This window comes from Podarcis melisellensis (assembly GCF_964234715.1).
Source record: "Podarcis melisellensis genome assembly, chromosome: 10".
Taxonomy (NCBI): domain Eukaryota; kingdom Metazoa; phylum Chordata; class Lepidosauria; order Squamata; family Lacertidae; genus Podarcis; species Podarcis melisellensis.
Genome location: NC_138542.1, coordinates 26,229,563 through 26,251,621, shown reverse-complemented (window position 1 = coordinate 26,251,621; position 22,059 = coordinate 26,229,563). Strand labels below are relative to the sequence as shown.

The following is a 22,059-nucleotide window of genomic DNA, read 5'->3' as shown; positions in this document are numbered from 1 at the left end:
ACACATAGCTCTTACATCATGATTAAAAACAGAATGCAATTAAACATTTGCTTAACTACTTGAATCCTGGCTGTTTTGTGGTTTGGTAAATTAAGATAATCACTGCAGGGAATGCACCAGCTCATGATGTTTTTCTAAAAGCATGTGTAAGTGGCTGGCTGGATTGTAGCCTAAATATTTAGTTCCTTGGAACACTCAAAACTTTGACAAGATAGCTCATATTATTGAGCTTTTGGTCATAGCTCTCTTCAAAAGAACAACTTTATTAATGAATTTATTTCTATTTATAATGTCATGAAGAAAGATTAAACAAAAACTCAAAGGAAACAGTCAAGGCAAACAGCAGTTCTCAGAGATTTCATCATTCATTTCAACAGAGGGACGAGATCCATCCATGCTGATATGAATCAGGTTCTTTCCTTAAAGTAAATGGGAAGGGCTTTCCAAGCAGTGCTATAATGTGGAAGATTTGGAAATATCACACATCACAAGAAAACAAAGGGTGTGTAATGCAAATTTGGAATACAGCGGATTAAGAATATCATATAAAGATGTCTCACACATCTATGAGTTAGATGAATAGAGCACATTCATGTTTGCAATTTATGAGCTTTAACCCTATGAGCTTTAAATTTATGGGATTTACCTTGAATATAGCCTGTTTTTACTTTTTTAAAAAGTTACATTTACCATCATGGTTATATGAAAACTTCCACATATTCCTACAATACATTTTCCCACATATGTCATGGAGTCAATCTTTATTGCTTTCGTTTTTAATTTTGCCACAACTCCTTGGGCTAATTCTCTAGGAAAGGCTCCTAGTAAACTTTAGAATAAAGTAAAATCAAGTAGCCAGGAAGGAGGACTTGCCTATGTATTTTTGGAAATACAGAGCATGCCAGACAGAATATGTCTGAAATTGAACCAACAGTGGTAGCGCAAATACTTCCATAGTCTATTTCACCTAAACTCATTCTTCTTCATTAGTTCCACACAATTATGAAATTAGAGTATCATAAAAATATGAATGCTATTCTACTAAATTCTAATATATTAGACTCATTGAAATTAATCAACATAACTAAGTTAGGTGTGTTAATTTCACTGGGTCTGCTCTGCATAAAACTCAGCTGAATACCAATCACCATGCTTATACTCTAGCTAAGGTTAGTTGTAAATAGATTGCACGAATAGGACTTAGTTACAGCTACCTTTAGCAGGAAACTAACTACACATTTAATGTTTGAAATTGTGACTAATGAACATTTTTTTCAAACTTTTTCTCTTCTATTTAAACTGTACTTTTCAAAGAGCCAGATGAAGATTTACAGTATGTACTCGCATTCCTACACTGCATTAATAAACTGCATTGTAATTTGTATTACGTTGGTACAAGTGAACAGTCATCCATGAATATTCATGTAGACAGATACACATAAACTGCAACAGATTTCAACTTTTACAGATGCAATTTTACATTCTACATGTCATTTTTACAAGCATTTAATTTATTAGCATCTTAAGCAATATTCAAGTTTCCCTTATAGCATCCAAATCCTGTTCATGTTTACTCAGAAGTACATCCCCACTGAGTTCAATATGACCTGTTCTCTATTAAAGGTCTATAGCCATAAGCAAATATTTGTATTCTGTTTATGACCCAAATACTGTTATGGATATATTGGCATTTCCACACAATGAATCATAGGAACATAAAAACTGCCTTAAATTACACAAATCAGTGCTAGCTACAAATAAACACCATGTGGGATGCACAAGAGAGACAGAATTCCATAGCTGAATCTGCTATCAAGCTACAAATCACTGTGTGTCTGTAGAGTATGAGTACAACTCACATAGAGAAAATCTGCCTCAAAAGCAATTATCAGTAGATCCATCCTTAATTTAGACATGGGTTGGCTTCCAACTCCTGATATATGGAATTCCTAACATATAGGGACACAGGTGGCGCTGTGGGTTAAAGCCTCAGCGCCTAGGACTTGCTGATCGAAAGGTCGGCGGTTCAAATCCCTGCTGCGGGGTGCGCTCCCGCTGCTCGGTCCCAGCGCCTGCCAACCTAGCAGTTCGAAAGCACCTCCGGGTGCAAGTAGATAAATAGGGACCGCTTACCAGCGGGAAGGTAAATGGCGTTTCCGTGTGCAGCTCTGGCTCGCCAGAGCAGCGATGTCACACTGGCCATGTGACCCGGAAGTGTCTTCGGACAGCGCTGGCCCCTGGCCTCTTAAGTGAGATGGGCGCACAACCCCAAAGTCTGTCAAGACTGGCCCGTACGGGCAGGGGTACCTTTACCTTTACCTTTTAACATATGTTTGCTCATAAGTCTCAACTCCATTATGACCATGATTGACTAACCAAGCTATGTTTGAATGTCAGGGAGAAATTCAATATATTAAGTCGGGTAATGCATGACAGAAAATAGTAAAGAAGAAAGCACTGTGTCTGCAAATAAAGTTCCTGTAAATGCACTGTTGCTTTAACAGGTCCCTGTAGCACAGAATAAAAATGTCAGAAGTAAGTGTGGGGAGAAATTCCCACTCTGATGTGAGGAATCTTCATTTTCAATCCAAATTACATAGAACAAGTCAACAGCTTACAGGTGCTTGCAGAGCACAGCAACAGTTACTTATGATTTATGCTAGTCAGCCAAACCAAATACTGCAGGTGAAAGCAGAAACAAGTTCCTAATCAGTCTGAGGAAATGTGTTCATTACTCTACATACAGTCGCCACTGACAATATCCCATCAGATGTAAAGCTATTAAATCAAGCCACATCAGAAAGAGATTTGCTTATAGATATACGTGCACCAACCATTTTTACTTAAATTGTGGCAATCCCTGTGAAGAAAGTGGCAAAAATAAAAAAACAATTTGAAGTTAAGTGAATTTTTGAGGTTGGAATTAAAAATAAATAAATCTCTTGATGTACAGGTGGTATTTAACACCAGTAAATTTGGCTAAAATGTATAGAACAAAAAACGAATGTTGGAAATGTAAGGAAAAGGAGGGTACTTTTTTAAAAAAAATTTATTAAGATTTTCCATGTAGATACATATAAAATTCACAATACAGTGTATATCATAACATATTTTCACAGCTTCTTTGGACTTCCTCACGTCTCCCGCTCCCATTTTCATCATTAAAAGTTTTTATCCGCAAATTATCATCTTATTTGCATTTTGTGTCCCACAAACTTAGTTTATAATCTAGTAGATCTCCAAAAGGTTTTTACTTTCTCAATCTCACTTCTCTTCCAAATTCTATCTAGTTTAGTGGTGCTCAATTATTTCTGATTTAGCAACCTACTTAGCATTCAACCAAATTACAATGTTTTTGTAAATAAATCTTGAATTTCTTCCAGTCTTCTTCCGTCCTCTCCTCTCCCAGGTCTCGGATTCTGCCAGTCATCTCGGCCAGTTCCATATAGTCTATCAGTTGCATCTGCCATTCTTCCAGTGTGGGTAGATCTTGGATTTTCCAGTTCTTCACGAGAAGTATCCTTGCTGCTGTTGTTGCGTACATAAAAAATGTTTGGTCCTTCTTTGCCACCCCTTGGCCGACAATACCCAGAAGGAAGGCCTCTGGTTTCTTAGTGAAGGTATACTTAAATACCTTATTCAGTTCGTTATATATCATTTCCCAGAAGGCCTTCACTTTAGGGCATGTCCACCAGAGGTGAAAGAATGTCCCTTCACTTTCTTTACATTTCCAACACTTGTTGTCAGACAGGTGGTATATTTTTGCAAGTTTGACTGGGGTCATGTACCATCTATAAATCATTTTCATTATATTTTCTTTCAAAGCATTACATGCAGTAAAATTCATCCCAGTGGTCCACAACTTTTCCCAGTCCTCAAACATGATGTTATACCCAATGTCCTGCGCCCACCTTATCATAGCTGATTTAACCATTTCATCTTGAGTATTCCATTTTAGCAGCAAGTTATACATTCTAGATAGTACCTTAGTCTTTGGTTCTAACAGTTCTGTTTCCAATTTCGATTTCTCCACCTGGAACCCTAACTTCTTGTCATTTTTAAAAACTTCTTTAATCTGAGCGTAGTGTAACCAGTCTCGCACTTTATCCTTTATTTTCTCCAAACTCTGCCGTTTCCAATTATCTCCGTCTTTTTCTAATATTTCCCAATACTTTGGCCAGTAGGCCTCCATATTGGGTCTTTTCCGGGCCTTAGCTTCCATAGGTGAAAGCCACCTTGGAGTTTTGTTTTCCAATAAGTCTTTATATTTTGTCCAGACATTAAACACTGCTTTTCTGACAATATGGTTCTTAAAGGCCTTATTGATCTTAACCTTATCATACCATAATGCCACCCAAACGCATTGTTAAACCTCTCCTCTCCAAATCCAATACATCAGTGTCCTCCAGAAGTAGCCAATCTTTTAGCCAGCAGAAAGCTGCGGCCTCATAATACAACATTAAGTCCGGCAGGGCAAAGCCCCCTCTTTCTTTCGCATCAGTTAATATCTTAAACTTAATTCTGGGCTTTTTGCCCTGCCAGACAAACTTAGAAATATCTTTCTGCCACTTCCGAAAGCACTCCGTCTTGTCCACAATCTGTAGTGTTTGAAATAAAAACAACATTTTTGGCAATACATTCATCTTGATAGCAGCAATTCGGCCTAACAAAGAAAGTTTCAATTTTGTCCAACTGTCTAAGTCTCTCTTAATTTCTGACCAACCGGAGGCGGCGCGAACGGCAATGGCGGTCATTTTCCTTTAGTGAAGAGGAGCTCCGTGGAAACCGGGTCGTCCGCTACGGCGAAGCGGAGACCCATCCGGGAAACCCACAGGCAGCAAGAGCCTGTGGTCTTGAGGCTCGGTGGGCGCCAGAAGCGACCCCCAAATCGCTGAAGGAACCCCGTAAGGGGCTCCGGATCGTGGAGGGGGTAGCGGCGCTGAGAGCCGTTTCGCGATCTGTGGAGTGAAGCCGCGCTGCTGCTGCCGGTGAGCGCTGACCTCTTTTCCTGCAAATCACAGATTTGGAAGAAAGCTACAACCCGTGAGTAAAGACTGACTAGTTATAATTTGGACCTTAAATTTTGAATTTGGCTGAAAGCGGAGAGACGTGGAAACAGGAAGTCCGTCTTCCGTTGCCATTGAACTTGAAAGCAAAGAGCTGGAGGAGTGGAGGCGTTGAAAAGATCCTTTCTACATAACAGATTGGAGCACCCATTGAATTGTCTAAACAAAGTAAGGACTTTAAGCTTATGATCCTGCTTACTATTTGAACTGTGTTACCATTCTTCTATTGGATTTACAATTTGATTGAGAAACCCAGGCTGGAGCTGCCTGAGAGACTGAGCTGTCAGTTTTGCAAACTTGGCTACTGAGTATCAGAACTTGTAACTATCTGAGGGTGTTTGACTTGTTATTTTGAAACACCACTTGCAACACCAGTATGCACTGGTAGAAACAATGTGGCTGTCAACATTAACTCTGCTAAATAACTGCTATTGAAGGTTCTTGGATATAAAATTTGACTATAATTTTATTTAGAATCGGATTCTTCCCTAAAGACATTTTAAGCTCCCCCTAGAGGACTTGGGATTTATAACAGTGACATCACCTTACTTTCTTTTTCCCGGCCTCCTGCTTTGTATCTCTGGCTTCTGTTTTCCCATGGGAACAACTCAGCTTGACCTTGGTTTTTAGATAACATTGGAATGAGTGGCACAAGAAGAAGGGGAAGAATTAGACAAACAACTTTAACAACTTTAACCTCAGCTTTGCAGACACGTAGATCATCTGTACCTACTTTGCCTTCAGAGGAAGAAGCAGCCTCTCTGCCACAGGCAAGAGAGGGAGAAACTGAGCAAGTACAACTAGAAGATATGGCCGCAGGAACATCTGCTTCTATTCTAGAGAAAATTTTTGAAAAACTGGAGTCTTTGGATAAGAAAGTTGATGAGCAAACAGCTAAAATTGATCAAAACACAGAATGTTTAAATAGATTAACTGGACAAGTGGCACAGAACGTTCAAGCAATTGTAGAGTTGACGGAGGCTACAGTAGAAAACCGGAAATTGGCTGAGGACACTAGTCAAAAGCTTCAAAATTTAGAAAAAGAGGTGAGACCACTCTGCAAACAAGTAGGTGAACATCAGACCTATCTTTCCATGATAGAACTGCAGAATCGGGATTGTAACCTAAGGATCAGGTCGATACCAGAGGCAGAAGAAGGTAACTTAGCTGAGTTTCTGACTAAAGAATTTTCCAAGTTTTGGAACCTAGAGGAAAAGGACTTTAAAATTGTTTCAGCTTTTAGGCTTGGAAGATTTGCAAAAAAGGAGAAGCCCAGAGACTGTCTGATAACATTGAGATCAAAGGAGGAAAGGGACAAGATTTTGGGCCTACATTACGAGAAAACACTGGACATTTTGGGCAGAAGAATTGAAATTTACAAGGATATTCCTAAACAACTATTGGACCTTAGATCTGCATATTCTGAACTGGTTAGTCTACTAAGGTGTAACTCAATTGCTTTTAGGTGGGAGTTTCCTCAAGGACTATCTTTTACCTTCAGAGGGAAGAAGGTCAAAATCAGATCATTGGAAGAAAGAGATAAATTTCTGTCTACATACGGAGAGGACCTGGCAAAAGGAATTCAATCCCCTTTTGGGCCTGGAGCACCGGCGGTACCTGCACCTTCGGAACCTGAAGATCCAGCGAACAAAGCACCACCCCCAGAAAAATAACCAGATTTATTCAGGATGTCTCTGCAACTCTTGAGTTGGAATATTAATGGCTGCAACATTCCGGAAAAAAGGAAAAAAATATTTCATATATTAAAAAAAGAACAATTGGACATTATTTGCCTGCAAGAAACACATGTGACTAGGCTCCACAGGAAAGTGTTAATAAACAAAAGACTCGGTCAGGAATTTATTTCTTCAGACAAAGTAAAGAAAAGAGGGGTGGTGATCTATGCAAAAGAGAGCCTGTCACCCAAATTCTTATTTAAAGACGAACATGGAAGAATTTTGGCAATTGAGATACAACACCAAGGAGAAAAACTTCTGATATTAGGAATTTATGCACCAAATGAAGGAAAATCGGAGTTTTACAAGAAGTTGCATGAGACGATGCTGGATTATCTGGACTATGACAACATCATCATGATGGGAGATATGAACGGGGTCGTTTCAACCAACATGGATAAGTCACAAAATCAAAATGTTACAAAAGACGGCAGACTACCAAAAACCTTTTTCGAAATGACAGACAATATGGACTTGATTGACATTTGGAGGACAAAGAACCCCCTGGGAAGAGAGGGAACATTTTTCTCTGAAGCCCAACTGACTTGGACAAGAATCGACCAAATATGGATATCTAGAGGTCTGGCACCTAAGGCTAGAAAGGTGGAAATCTGCCCAAAGACCTGCTCCGACCATAATGCAGTAAAGATGGACATGACATTGTTACCAACCGGCTCTTTTAGATGGAAAATAGAGATCAGGAAATCATCAAGAAGGCCCAAAAAGCTTTGAAGGACTATTTTGAGATAAACATGAACACTACGGTGGAAAAAAGAACCATATGGGACGCAAGTAAAGCTGTAATGAGAGGGTTCCTAATACAACAGAATGCTGTAAAGAAAAGGTTACAAAATAAGAGAAAAGATAAGATTTTGGACAAAATAAAAGAATTAGAGAAGAAGTTAAGATTAAACCCGAAGTCACAGCCGACTCTGAGAAAAAATCAAACTTTTTCAAGCACAATATTCTAAATTGATAAATCAGGAAATAGAGTGGAAGGTTAAACTAATGAAACAAAAAACATTTGAATCGGCGAATAAGTGTGGGAAACTGCTAGCTTGGCAGTTGAAGAGAAGACAAAAACTAAATACAGTCACAAATTTGGATATTGAAGGAAGGAACATTCAGAACCCCGTGGACATCAGAAAGGCCTTCCAGAGATATTTTAAAAAATTATACACTCAAGGGCTGCAAGATGAGGCAGAGATTGAACAATTTTTGGGAAAAAATGGACTACCAAAATTGTCACAAGAAAATAGAACAATCCTGAACTGTAAAATAACACGACAAGAGATTGAACAAGCCATTCAGAACATGCAATTGGGCAAATCTCCAGGGCCAGATGGGCTGACCTCCAAGTATTACAGGACACTAAAAGACTACTTGATACAACCACTGATGGAGGTTAGCAATGAAATTATGGAGGGGAAGAAGGCGCCGGAGTCGTAGAAGGAAGCTTTTATCACATTGATACCAAAATCGGAAGCTGAAAAGACACAATTTAGGAATTATCGTCCCATCTCTCTTTTGAATGTGGATTACAAAATATTTGCAGACATCCTGGCAAGTAGATTTTAAAAAGTTTTAAATGAAGTAATCCACAAGGACCAGGCAGGCTTTCTCCCAGGTAGACATTTATTTGCTAATACAAGGAACATTATCGACATTTTGGAACTTTTACAAACAGATATAAACACAAAAGCAGTCTTAATTTTTATAGACGCGGAGAAGGCCTTTGATAACATCTCCTGGAATTTTATGAAGGGTAATTTAAAAGAAATGGAAGTGGGATTGGGTTTTGAGAATGGGATTGAGGCGATATACTCAGAGCAAAAAGCTAAATTGATAGTTAACAATGTGGTTACAGAAGAGTTTAAAATTGAAAAAGGAACACGACAAGGCTGCCCTATTTCCCCTTTGCTATTCATTTCCGTTCTGGAGGTGCTCCTGAACATGATTAGAGGGGACCGGTTGGTGGAAGGAATTCAGGTTGGAGCGAAACAATATAAACTCAAAGCTTTTGCAGATGACCTAGTTTTGACCCTGCAGGAGCCAGAATCTAGTACGAAAAGAGTATTACAATTGATCCAAGATTTTGGTCGGGTGGCGGGTTTTAAACTAAATAAACAGAAAACTAAGGTATTGGAAAAGAATCTGACAGATACAGAGTCAGAACAGTTTCAGAGAGAGACAGAACTAAATGTGGTTAAAAAAGTAAAGTACCTAGGGGTAAACATAACAGCAAAAAATCTGAGTCTATTTAAGGATAACTATGAAAAGGAGGGTACTTTTTACCACATATGGTGGGCATGTAAAGAGGTAAAAGCTTTCTGGGAAATGATATACAATGAGTTAAAGAAAATGTTTAAAAACACTTTTGTTAAAAAACCAGAAGCTTTCCTATTGGGTATAGTGGGTAAAGAGATACTGACACAAGATAAAAAACTGTTCTTATATGCTACAACTGCAGCAAGAATTATGTTAGCCCAAAAATGGAAACAACAGGAATTACCAACAAAAGAAGAGTGGCAGATGAAATTTATGGATTTTGCAGAACTGGCAAAACCGATGGGAAGAATCCAGAACCAGCGAGATCAAGCATTCCCAAAAGACTGGAACAAATTTATATTATATTTGAAAGACAACTGTAAACAATTAACATCATTAGCAGGGTTATCTGAAGATTTGTAAAATGAAATTATTACCTATTCAGGTTGAGTAATGTAATATTTTAAGAAATGTCATAACAAGAACAGGAAAGGAAGGGAAATGCAAGGGTGCACAATTTAATTTTGTAAACCATTAGGTGGGTGGGAGGGAAGTCGTTAGGCTCAGTAGAGCCAAAGAGATATAAGAGGATATGATGTTACGCAATGTGCTTATATGTAAAACTAATAAAAATGATTAAAATAAATAAATAAATCTCACAGCAAACTTCTCTATTATCCAAAGAGACTCTTGGCTGCAAGAAGTCTTCCTGAATATTCCAAAATTTTACCCCTCTAGTGAATAAAATCCTTAGGTTGTCCAGACAAATCAGTCATGACTTGAACTTAAGCTCTATTGGTTTCAGTGGGAACTAAGTTCAACTAACTTTGATTGCATACACACTTTACCTAACAAAAAAAAAAAAAAACATTTGAAGCATATTTCCCCCCTCAAAGAATTCTGGGTACTGTAGTTTGTTAAGGGTCACTGGGAACTGCAACTTTGTGAGGGACAAACTACAGTGTCCAGAATTCTTTGAGGGAAAGAATATGCTTTGAATAGGCAATAAAGCTGTAGTTTGCACAAAGTCTTAATCTGAATCTGACAATTTCTTACAATTTCAGACCTAAATTTCTCAGTGTTTCACTGACAGCTATAGGGTTAAGAAAGCCTGTGGATGAATGAGGAATGGTTCACTTATATTTCTCCTCTGATGAAGTTGTAGAGTGTTTTTCGCATCCTCTATCAATATAGCTTTTAGATAGTTACTGGAACTTCTTGAGAGCAAAGCAAAGTCAAATTTTGGCTAATTTATAGAATACCTCCTAAGTAGCCTCATGGGATCTAACACATGACAATGTTACACAATTGTGTTATTATCGAATTTTCCATCATCTTAGAAGAAATGGATTTCTATTTATTCTTTACATGAGTAATTCTGTAAAACACTGTTGTTATATTGTTCAAAGATAACACAGTGCAGATGATCATTTACAAGAGAAGCAGCAGGAGAGAGGCAATTGAGTAATTTATCTCTCTTGAGAGGCATAAGACACGATTGGTCTCTCTGTACTTGCTGGCACAAATACTTCAACATCAATCTACTATTTGGAAAACAAAGTGTCTTTTACACTTTGTTTATGCCTTTTGCAAGGATACATCTCAAAGTTTTTGGACTACAGAAACAGGTTCGCCTACAAAGGAACCAATCAGTAAAGCTGTCCCCATTTGCCTAATTTTATTATAACCATTTTTGTTTGTGTATATCCAAAATACTTTCATATTGTTGTCTGACTCTTCATGACCCCATGAACCAGAGCACGCCAGGCACTTCTGTCTTCCACTGCCTCCCGCAGTTTGGTCATATATTCATTCATATATTCAAACCTTAAAGAATGAATTTGAATATGTGAAAATATTTTCAGAGACTTGGAAGTGGTGTTCTTCAACTGTTATTGCATGTGCAATTTTATTCAATAGCATGGTCTATGGCAGGGTTTTTTTCCCCAGCAACTTTACTGCAACTTTCAGGTAGGTGCCATTGCCATTATAAGAGAACAAGGTGAGTTCTAGCACCTCTTTTTATAGAAAAATAGCACTGGTCTTACAATTGTGTGGAACTGTAAGCTCTGAGCAGTACTCAGAGAAAACCCAAATAGCTTCCAACATATGTTTGGATAGAGTCCACAACAATGAGAGCATATTCTTCCTCCTCTCCCCATTCTTCACATGATGGAGAAAGGGATAACCAGAATGGAGTTTCACTGGCCCTTGTATAAAGCTGATTGGAAGAAGATGCTGAACAGACAAAAGAAAGTACTTTTCCACACAGTGTATAAGCTCTCTGTGGAGTTTGCCACCGTAAGAGTCTACAATACATAGGCACACTAGCAATTCAAAAATATGTTTCATGGTGTCCATTTTAACCCCCGAACTTATCGTCAACTTTGTTACACATAAAGTAGATTTTTTATTGCTATTTTACAGTTGAATGAAACCAACATTGTGTGTGTTCAAATCAGTGTCACTCTAGTTGCTCTTTGAAACCAGCTTCAGTGCAGATGATCATTTACAAGAGAAGCATTTACAAGGGGCTTTGCAGGCTATTAAGTGGACCTGCAAACCCCACTTTTGGCAAGGAGCTGCATCACCCACAGCTGACTTCATATATGATGTCAGGTTAAGGCAGGTAGCTGAGGCTTGGCTGGAACAGCTTCATGAGTGAAATGAAGATTGTCATGCCTAATTAGGCTTGCAGACTGGAATTTTTACACTGCTGCATTAGGGTTTCTTAAAAACATTTCAGTTTTGGTGGGTAGTTAAGCTGCAGCTGAGTGTGGTTTGTTATACTCTAACTTAAGGGTGAGCTGGGAGTCTGGTGGACCTTGAGTAAGAACTCAGTGGCTGAGATGGTGGATGTGTCTGAATTAAAATGAATTGATATATTACCTATATATTAGTAACTTTTTATTGATGTAACATTTTATATGTAACTGTGTATTTTTATAATATTTCATTTAAGTAGTCTGTTGTTGCTTCTGTTTTCTGTACACAGCTTAGAGATATTTTTAATATATTAAGCAGTATAGAAATTGAATCATCATCAATCAACTTGTGCTATTTATTGTTATTGCCTTACTTATGTGTTGCTTTTTTTTTACTATTAATAGACCTTTGGTTTAATTAGCTTTGCATCCATATAGATATGAATGGAATTATTCTTTCCAATGAAAGAGGTTTCCAACAATATATCCAATAGATTGATTTCCCAAATAGGTGTGACCACTGTATCACCTACCTTGAGCACCAAAAACACATGAAATCATACTGTTGCTGCTGGAAGATTAAAGTGCCTGTGTTTGACATGTCATAAGTTACAGAAGTGTACTCTAAAAGAAGAGTGGCTATTACCCAAGCTAGGATTAAACTCTGTGATGAATAGTGTTTAGAAAACTACAAATATGGTGGCTACATCTATGAATGATACATAGTAGGGGAAGTTCAATATATTAAAATAGCAAAAACTTGACATCCCCCTTAAGATGCTTTTGTTGACAGAAAAAAAGAGGTGATCAGAAAACAGAAAGTGGGGGAGATAATCTCAGAACAACTCCCTAATAAACGAGATAAGTAAAGAGAAATCAAGTTCCTCAATCCCCTATTTAACATCAGTAATAAGGAATGCAAAATTTCCCATATTTTACATGTTTTAAATTTCCTTCTATAACTCTAGTGGTCCTAATTATTCATTTAGTAAATTGACTTCATGGAAATATTAAACACTGACACAGCAGTAAAGGGGTTAATTGCAAGGACTATTTGTTTAATTAGAAGTTCAAGCATGAACAGGCAACAATTCAAGACACAATGGGAAAGAGATCTTGGTGTGACAATTGAGAAACAAAAACAAGATATATTGTGCTTTTCAGTGAAAAGAGTATTGTTAAGTTTGCCGGTGTAAGAGGCACTACATAAGTTACTGTTTCAATGGTATCTGACACCCACTAGGCTGAATAAGATGTTTTCAATAACACAATTTAAATGTTAGAAGCGCAGCATTCATCATACAGATGTCATCAATATTTGGTGGGAATGTCAGATATGTCATAATTATTGAATTCACATTTTAACAACCAATACAGACACTGCAGGATACAGCATGAGTTTTAAAGCAGAATAACTTTATAGAAATGTATTCTGAACAGCTGTGCATCTTTAATAACGAATCTATTTATGCAAAAATGGTTTGAGCGCAACATTAGGGAAAAATAAAGCCCCCATCAAAAAGGTAATTATTTATTTTAATGTATTGAAGAAGCCAGGATACACAGGAAACAGTGATATTCCCTTTTTAAAAAGTCATATAGCTGGTAGTCAGGCTTGCTTTCTAAAATAGAGGAATGCTAACTGTGGCATATGAATGTCAAACAATCCTTTTATTTATCTTCCCCAACCCCTTTTTCCTCCATAGAATTATCTTTGAATTATAATTTTAAAAAAAATGAAATGTCATTTTGCTTGGCATTTTTAAACACTCGTTTAAATGTACAGTGGATTAAAACAAGGAGAAAGTAAGGAATGCTCATAAACAGGCATCACACACAAAAACAAAAAAATGCCCCTTTCACTGCATGATGGCCATTACCCATCATAATTATCAATCTAAGGGATGTGCTTGTTTCTCATGGCTGCTTATTAAGCATTCATTTTCTTCTTTCTATTTTTTTTTAAAAATAGAACTTTCAGGATTTAAGTAGCCTCATGGGATCTAACACATGACAATGTTACACAATTGTGTTATTATCAAATTTTCCATCATCTTAGAAGAAATGGATTTCTATTTATTCTTTACATGAGTAATTCTGTAAAACACTGTTGTTATATTGTTCAAAGATAACACTGAAAGCAGCAGGAGAGAGGCAATTGAGTAATTTATCTCTCTTGAGAGGCATAAGACACGATTGGTCTCTCTGTACTTCCTGGCACAAATACTTCAACATCAATCTACTATTTGGAAACCAAGTGTCTTTTATACTTTGTTTATGCCTTTTGCAAGGATACATCTCAAAGTTTTTGGACTACAGAAACAGGTTCGCCTACAAAGGAACCAATCAGTAAAGCTGTCCCCATTTGCCTAATTTTATTATAACCATTTTTGTTTGTGTATATCCAAAATACTTTCATATTGTTGTCTGACTCTTCATGACCCCATGAACCAGAGCACGCCAGGCACTTCTGTCTTCCACTGCCTGTAAATTAAGAAGTGCGACCCATTGTACACTCCACGCTGCATCAACACCATGAGGAGTTGGATAAAGAAGTCGGATAAGGAACATATATTTTACTAGATTCAGTATCTTTTCACCAGAAATACCAAGGTTGCTTTGGATGCTTGCAAGAAGAAAAGAAAAAAAGCTTAATGTCACATCTGAATCTATCAGAGAACTCTAAATGGCAGTAGACAAGCAGAGACACATTAATTTGTCATTTCTTAGCACCAATTAGTAATTAAATGGTTGGTTTAGGGGCTAATTGAATTTTCCATGTGCTGCTTAGCATCAGTTCAAAGCCATTATGGGATTTAAAATACAGGCCCATGTCGTATTTTCAGATGCCTGAAGATATGCAAGCAATTTTAGAAGACCGATCTTTTTGTCAAGGTGGCTGCTAAACCATAGTTTAGCACAACAAGGTCAAGACATAACAATTTACAGGTTTTCACATCCCCACCTCCCTTCTCCTCCACCATGGCCATGAGACATTGAGAAGCTTTTCCTTTCTGTAACCATTAATCATTTTTTTTACAGTGTCCCTAAACTCTAAATAATGTTGATTATGGTTTGCTTAAACAAGTCAGCTTCTTAAGAACAGAAAAGAGTTCTAGCCCATCTAGTCCAGCATCCTGTTCTCACCATGGCTAACCAGAAGCCTTTGGGAAGTCCATAAGCAGGAGCTGAGCACAACAGCTGTCTCCCAGGAAGTAGCTGTATATCTTAGCTATTCTGGCTAGTAACCACTAGCCTCACACTCCATTGCCCATGGGCTTAAGCTGGGTTATTTCCAAAGAACCATAGTTGAAATTGGCCACCATATTTTGGTTTTGGACAACCAGGCAAACTGCAATTAAACTAAACCAGAAAACCCCCAGAAATCCTTCATACATATGCATCTAATTCTCATCAGGCTAAACAAGGGATGTCAAAATCAGCTTCATTTGCTGTTACAGTGACATTACATATCCAGATTTTACTGACTGCATGATGGTGTCACTGTTACTAGAAAGAAGATACACTGGAAACAAACAAAAAACACACACACACAAAACAACATGACAAAAGCCACAGCTGGTTAAGGCTACAAACAGCAACAAACTAGTGTTACATATGGTTTTAGATATCATTCAGGTAACATTTTATCCATCTTAAAAGCTCCCTTTTAAACCAAAAATATTCATTATGAACATCTGGCATAGTCCTGCGATTAATGCATCTTTCCGCACAAAATTACCATTCATTGTAGTTTATCCTGCTTTGACTGAAAGTATTTTGTGATTTAGACTACAGCCAGCCCCTATCTGGTTTAAACTATCAAGTTGTAAATTAATATGGTGCCACACAGTGATCCTAATGGTATTGAATTATCTGAATCTTTTATATAATGGATGGAAAACCAAATAAGAGATACAGTCAGTTAAAATTCAAAAAGAAACTATGTGAAAGGAAGGTCAGATGTCTCTGATCGAACACACTGAATCTAGATAACCCCTACAGCAAAAAGGGCCTGTTAGACAAATGTGCTATGAAGTCTTTCTGCTTATTTGTTGTTTAGTTTATTCAACTTCTAGCCCATTATACTTCAGGGGTTCATGAAAATTAACAAGGTTTTTTTTACCCTGTCCCTATTCTTAATCCAAAAATGAGTGTGAATTAGTGATGTATCAAACATCACCTTTACCCTGTGGGATAGCTCAGTTGGTAGAGCATGATACTCTTAATCTCAGGGTCATGGGTTGAACCCCACATTGGGTAAAAAGAGTCCTGCATTGCAGGGGGCTGGACAAGATGACGCTTGTGGACTCTTCCAACTCTACATTTCTGTGATTCTATGATTCTATGAAACATGATCCACCAATTTAATGAGACTTTTCAATTCCAAGAAAGCGGTGACCATTTCTCCTGATTCTTTGGAACACGCAGGGGCGTTGACTCTTCCCAAGGCTTCTTTTCATCTGGAACTCACCAGAACTCAGTTCCAGCACCATTGCTATTATAAGAGAACAAGGGAGGTGTTCGTGGTGAGTTCTGGCACTTTCCCCCCCTTGAAAAATAGCACTGACTCTTCCTATAATCATAATCACTATGAAGCTGGCCAAGGGGAACATGAATCTTCCTCCTTTAAACTTTTAAAACCCAGTCCTTGTGTGTTCTGCAGCCTCCCTTGCCAGCATATTCCCTGGAAAGCATAGAGTGGTCATTAAACCATGATCTCTTCCTACATGCATTCCATGTACACGTGCTAGATGAGGGATGGGGAGTGTCTGCAGTGTGCTAGAGGGCAGGTCAGGGATTCTTTGAAAGTTCAAAGAAAGAACACTCACATCCCTCAGACACACTGCAGATAACGTTGCTGGATTCCTATCAGGCGCAGCCAGCATGGACAGTGATTGGGGGATGATCGGGCCTGTAGTCCAACAACATCTGTAGGGCTGATATTAATAATTAGTTTCCTGACAGATAAATATACATTTTTCTAAGTCTTCAATTTAAACTTTTCCAGATTTCTTTCTAGAAGTTATGCTCTCATTATTACTAGAGGAAAAAGAATTATTGACTTTGCAGTGCTTCTTTCCTGGTTTTTGTTTTTTTTACATCAATTTTATTATTTGGGTCAACATTCAGAAACAGGTAGACAAGACATGATGCAGTACATAAGCATATAGAAGAATCTTAAATGTATGAATTACAGTGGAACCTCAGGTTGCGGACATAATCTGTGATGGAGGCACGTCCATAACCCACAGCGTTCGCATCCTGAAGCATCACGCCTGTGCAGGCACTGGCGCGATTTGGTGCTCCTGCGCATGCGCGAGCAGCGAAACATGGAAGTAACCCATTCTGGTACTTCCAGGTTCCCTTGGTCCGCAACCTGAAAACATGTAATCTGAAGTGTCCGCAACATGAGGTATGACAGTATGAATAAATCTATCTATTCAAAGTGGTCAGGAGAAGATGATTTATTCACTCAAGGACTATCCTTTATAAACTTAAATGTCTCCCAAGTCAAGAAAAAAAATCTATTTCAATCAGCTACATGATGGGAACAGATGATTTATGTGGTCGTTTCCAAAGATTTCTTCTCAAAGGTAAACTAATAAAAAAGGAAAATCAGATTACAGTCTATGATGGGGTGGATTTTTATTAGAAAATATACTACCTTGTTGTCCAGTATCATCTTTGTAATATTGTCTAATGCTGCAAGCTTTACAAATCAAGATAACAGGTAGCAAAAGAGAATAGAATGTTTTTGGGTGTGTCACTGTCCCCATGGAGATTCCACTGCAATTAGTTGCCAGATAGCTGCACATCTATTGAGAAGTTACCACATGGTTAAAGAACTAGACCACAATTCTCATATTTCTATTGAATGGCTTCCTGGAAGAGCAGGCAAGGACAATCACCTTCTGTAACTATGACATCAGGTGACAACTTCATGAAGCTGTCAGATGACAGTGCCCTTTCCAAGGGGCTCACTGCAAACCCCACGGCCACATTTTTTCTGTGTACAATTACGCAAGAGGTGACATCACACCACCACTTCCGGGGGCTTTTTTTTAGTCAAAAGTTTTCAACAAACACAGTAAGGGGCCACACTTTCTAGTTACTGGGATATTTGGTGGTTTAAAAGAAAGATATTATGAGGAAAGCCCTTGGACTACCCTGTAAGTTCTTCAGATCAATTTCAATCTGTTAAGAGCAGGTAGCTTTTATTAGGATTTTTCCTATAATTTCTACATGGAGTTGGGATGGGATAGACTTGCTGGTAGTTGGTCAGATCAAGGCTGTTTCATCCACCCCTGATTGCAAAGCTGTAGAGCTACCACAGAGGATGCCCTCTTTCTTGTTCCTGCCAGTTTAACTGCTCCTGGAGCTGGAAAAACAATAAATTCCTGATCTGACCATCTGGCTCCCAAAGGTACTCAGGCAGACACATTCTGGACCAGTAGAAGTTTACAAGCCATCTTTAAGGACAGACAAGCGTACAATGTATTTCATTCCTACTATTAAATAAAAAATAAAAGCAGTGTAAAATATATAGCCTATATAAACAGATTTTAGTTGCTACTTGTCTGGCACTGAAATGATACCAATGTGAACCTCTCTGTTGAGGGCTTTACACAGCTAGGGTGCCACCACCGAAAAAGTCCTTCTCTAGTTTCCACCCACTGCACCTTATCTGAGAGTGGCAACTAGAAAACAGGATTTCCGCCCACTGCAGAACTTTTCACCCTACTTCTTGGCCTTTGGCAACACTCTTCTGTAGTTTTCCTGTTTCCTGAGACCGTTCTCATTCAGCTGCCTAATCTTGTCTCAAGTTGCTATGTGAGAGATAATGTGGAATTTTACTTCCAGTCAAACTGAATTCCCTCACATATTTTTTTTTAATCAAAATCCATGTTCCGTTTCATTTTCTAAACAACTTAGTCTGATTTGGACATGCTCAGTCAAACTTCCAAGTAACTCCTTAGCCACTGAATTCCTTAGCTGGATATCCTTAATACAGCTGTATATAAAGGTAACTGCATTTTTCAAAACACTTCTTAGACCTGAGCTAATTGAGAATACAGTGTAGATGTAGTAGTATGTCATGCACGCACACACGCACAGAGACACATTTTCTATTGTGAGTTACACAATTTTTGCTTCAGAAATCCCTATGTTCATGAAATTCCTTGGAGAGGTACCTCATCATTTATTAATCAAAAAACTACAAGATAAAGGCACAGGTATTAGGGGATACATCCCTGTACTCAAATTGAAATATATCAGTCTTGTGGGAGAGTTAGTAGAGATCTCACTCTTTATGCCTTAGCCTGCCTTGGTTCTTTCTCTGGAGGCAGAGAATGGACTATACTGTTAGTAGCCTGTGGATTTTATACACTTTCAAATATATTTTAGTCATTATGGAAGTAGTCCAACTTGTATCCCATTTTGAAACAAACTCATGTCCCATAAGCAAAAAGCCAGCTATTAGATGAGAAAGGTATGATGCCACTAAGATAGGCTCCAAATGAATTAAAGCTGTTTTAACAAACAAATCTATGGATCCGGCCAGCCTCTAAAAGAGAATTATTGATGCTGTGGGAATCAACAATAAGAGCAGAACCAAAGATCCCTTCTATGTCTTACATGTCATAAATATTAAACAAATGCTGTCTGTTACAATGAAGACTGAATATGATTTTTCTTTAAATCTGTCTCCCCAATGGTCTCTGGTATGCATTATAAAATACTTGTTACAAAATTATCAAGTTTGATGGGCAAGGATTATTATTATATTTATTTATTTCCCTGACAGGGGCTGTAAGTGGCTTACAAATAAAACAGAAATAGCTAAAAACAGGAAAACAACAACATTAAAAACAATTAAACATTAACAGAATTAAAACTATCTATCTGATCTATTCAAACATTTAGATCATTACAAAAATGATTTCCACACCCACACACCATCCTCTCATCCATCATTGGTCACAAAGACTTTACCAAATCTCACCCTCATCAAACACCCACTGCATTCAGGTCTGAACTAGAGGTACAGAACAGTCTCTTCAACTCCCGATTCAGATGTTGTGATTCAGGGGAAGAAGTAAATGAGGCAATATGGACTAATAAAATTAACAGCCTAAACTTCACACAGTAAAATTCTGGGCGGGAACAATATGTGGATGGATAGCTGTTACTTGATATTCAATACGCTATGGCTGTGTTCAGCTGTATTGACTTGGTGTTGCATCAATGAACCTAGAATTTGTCCCTTCCAGTTCCCTTTCCACCCATAGTGTTGCTGCAAGGAAACTGGAAGATTTCACTTCCATTTTTAACTAACTGCTGTTTACTGTTGTGTCCAAACCAGGACAAATTGTGCTTAGTCTTAACCAGTGGTTTTTTTAAAAGAAAGAAAGGTCCTGGTACTCACCATGAAGTTGTTACAGTAAGTGCCATACTTTTAACATGGGGGGAGTACTGGTACTGAGTACCCTTGAGAACCCTCAGAAAAAAGGACTGGTCTTAACCATGGTTAGTGAAACAAGCCACCTTCATGCCATGGTTTGTGGAGTTTTGTTCTCTTCCATGTGGCTATTCCAGCGGAAGATGGGGTGGGAGGGAAGCAAAAGCCCAAGGTCAAAGCTTAAGATTACATCTAAACCAGGTTTATACTGTCAAGAGCTAGCTGCTATTTCATTCTTCTCTTGCCCATCTATCTAATTCCACTTAGTAATTATGCAACCTTATTTGCAACTTCATGCCACAGAATTTGTTTTCATCTTCTCTCCCTATGCTTTGAATTTTCATTGTGTTCATTGTGCTTATGGTTAGGGACCCATTCATTTTACTTTTTGTCTTCAAAGCATTTTAGGCACTTTTTATTCATGTATTGTTAATTATAACAACAATACATGAAGAATTCCAGGAGAAAGAGGAAAGCAGGTGAAGTACCTTTGAGCTGGACTGTTTTCTCTCCTATATTGGACCATCTACCACTGACTGGTTTGATGGCTTGCTATATTTTTATATTGTTCATTCTGATTTTATTAATGCATCTTGATTTTACTTGTCTGTCACTTTAGAAGGATTTTTATCTTAAAAGATGGAAGGATGATGGTACTGCTAATAATGGTATAACAACAAGTAGCAGCAGCACAGAGAGAAAAACAAGATCTATGAACTTAACACAATCCTGACTTACCAAATGGTCCTCAGATGTTGCAGCCTAAAAGTTCTTTGTCTGTTGCAGCTATCTGGAAATGGATGAAGAGAGAGTACAGAAGTCAGAATCTATTGTATAATTCCACCCCAGTGCCATTATTTCAAACTCTCAAAATTTATTTTCTTCTCCACTCTCTTCTCTGTGATTTGCTCATGGCAGGAAATCAATACAATATTATTGAAGCTACATCCAGAGCTCATAGCTCTAGCTCTGCTAGCCAACCAATAGTTAAAGCTCATCGTCCGGAAATGAGTCATCTTGGATCATTTGTTGTCCTATCCCATGAAGCAAGGGATAAATATCTCTCTCATGGTATAAACCAGAAAGCAGCATCAAAATTAATGGCAATCATTTTGTTCCCACACATGTCTCCTAGTGACCACAGCCGGTTAAATTATGGCCACAACTTTGCTTAAAAGGTTTAGCAACAGAAACATTAAACACCTCCCATTCCTCCTAAAAAGATACAGGGGGGCAGAAAATTAGGCCTTCCTGGATCCTCCAAACATGATATCTGTTTCACATCAAAGATGGATCTCCTATTATAATTGAAACTCTTCCTTGGGACCCATCCAAACCCAACCACCCTCCTAAAACACTGGATAGAGCAAAACCTATAAAGCACCGTAAGTTATTTCTTCCATGTAATGATTGTAAATTAAATCTTCATTAAGTCAATCTGCTGCTGATGCTAAGTGTTTCCTGCAAATATACATTGCGACATTAAAGTACCAAAATATTTTCAACTGATAATTCAAATAGTTTGCAAATGAAGTAAAATAAAATATTTCCTCCCTAGAAGCAAATCATCATAGAAAAATCACCTGAAATGTGTTCTGTTACATGTTCTGAAAGTCATATTTTCTCCTTGATAGCAAATATCTGGTGTCTGATTAACTTTTGATATGCTTGGAAGAAACAGATTGTCTGCAGCTATCTCACAGGGATGGAGGGAGTGTGTCCCTGTTGATTCTCCTTGATCTCTCAATGGCTTTTGATGCCATCATCCTGGTTACCTCCCGGAGCAGCTCAGAGGGTTGCAAGTGAGAAATACAGTGTTG

General features: G+C 38.0%; 1 protein-coding gene across 8 annotated transcripts in view; it reads right to left on the bottom strand.

The window, feature by feature from the left end:
• Positions 1–22,059, bottom strand: part of CNTN1 (contactin 1) — a 162,546-nt gene that overhangs the window by 97,851 nt on the left and 42,636 nt on the right. For 5 of the 8 annotated variants that reach the window (XM_081928944.1, XM_081928948.1, XM_081928942.1 and 2 more), the window contains one exon: positions 20,978–21,029. The exons of 2 other annotated variants lie outside the window; for them this stretch is intronic. The gene's annotated coding sequence lies outside the window, so the exon portion shown is untranslated. Of the gene's footprint in view, positions 1–16,607; positions 16,628–20,977; positions 21,030–22,059 lie in introns of those variants that run through there. One more of the 8 variants, XM_081928945.1, reaches the window with a different exon arrangement.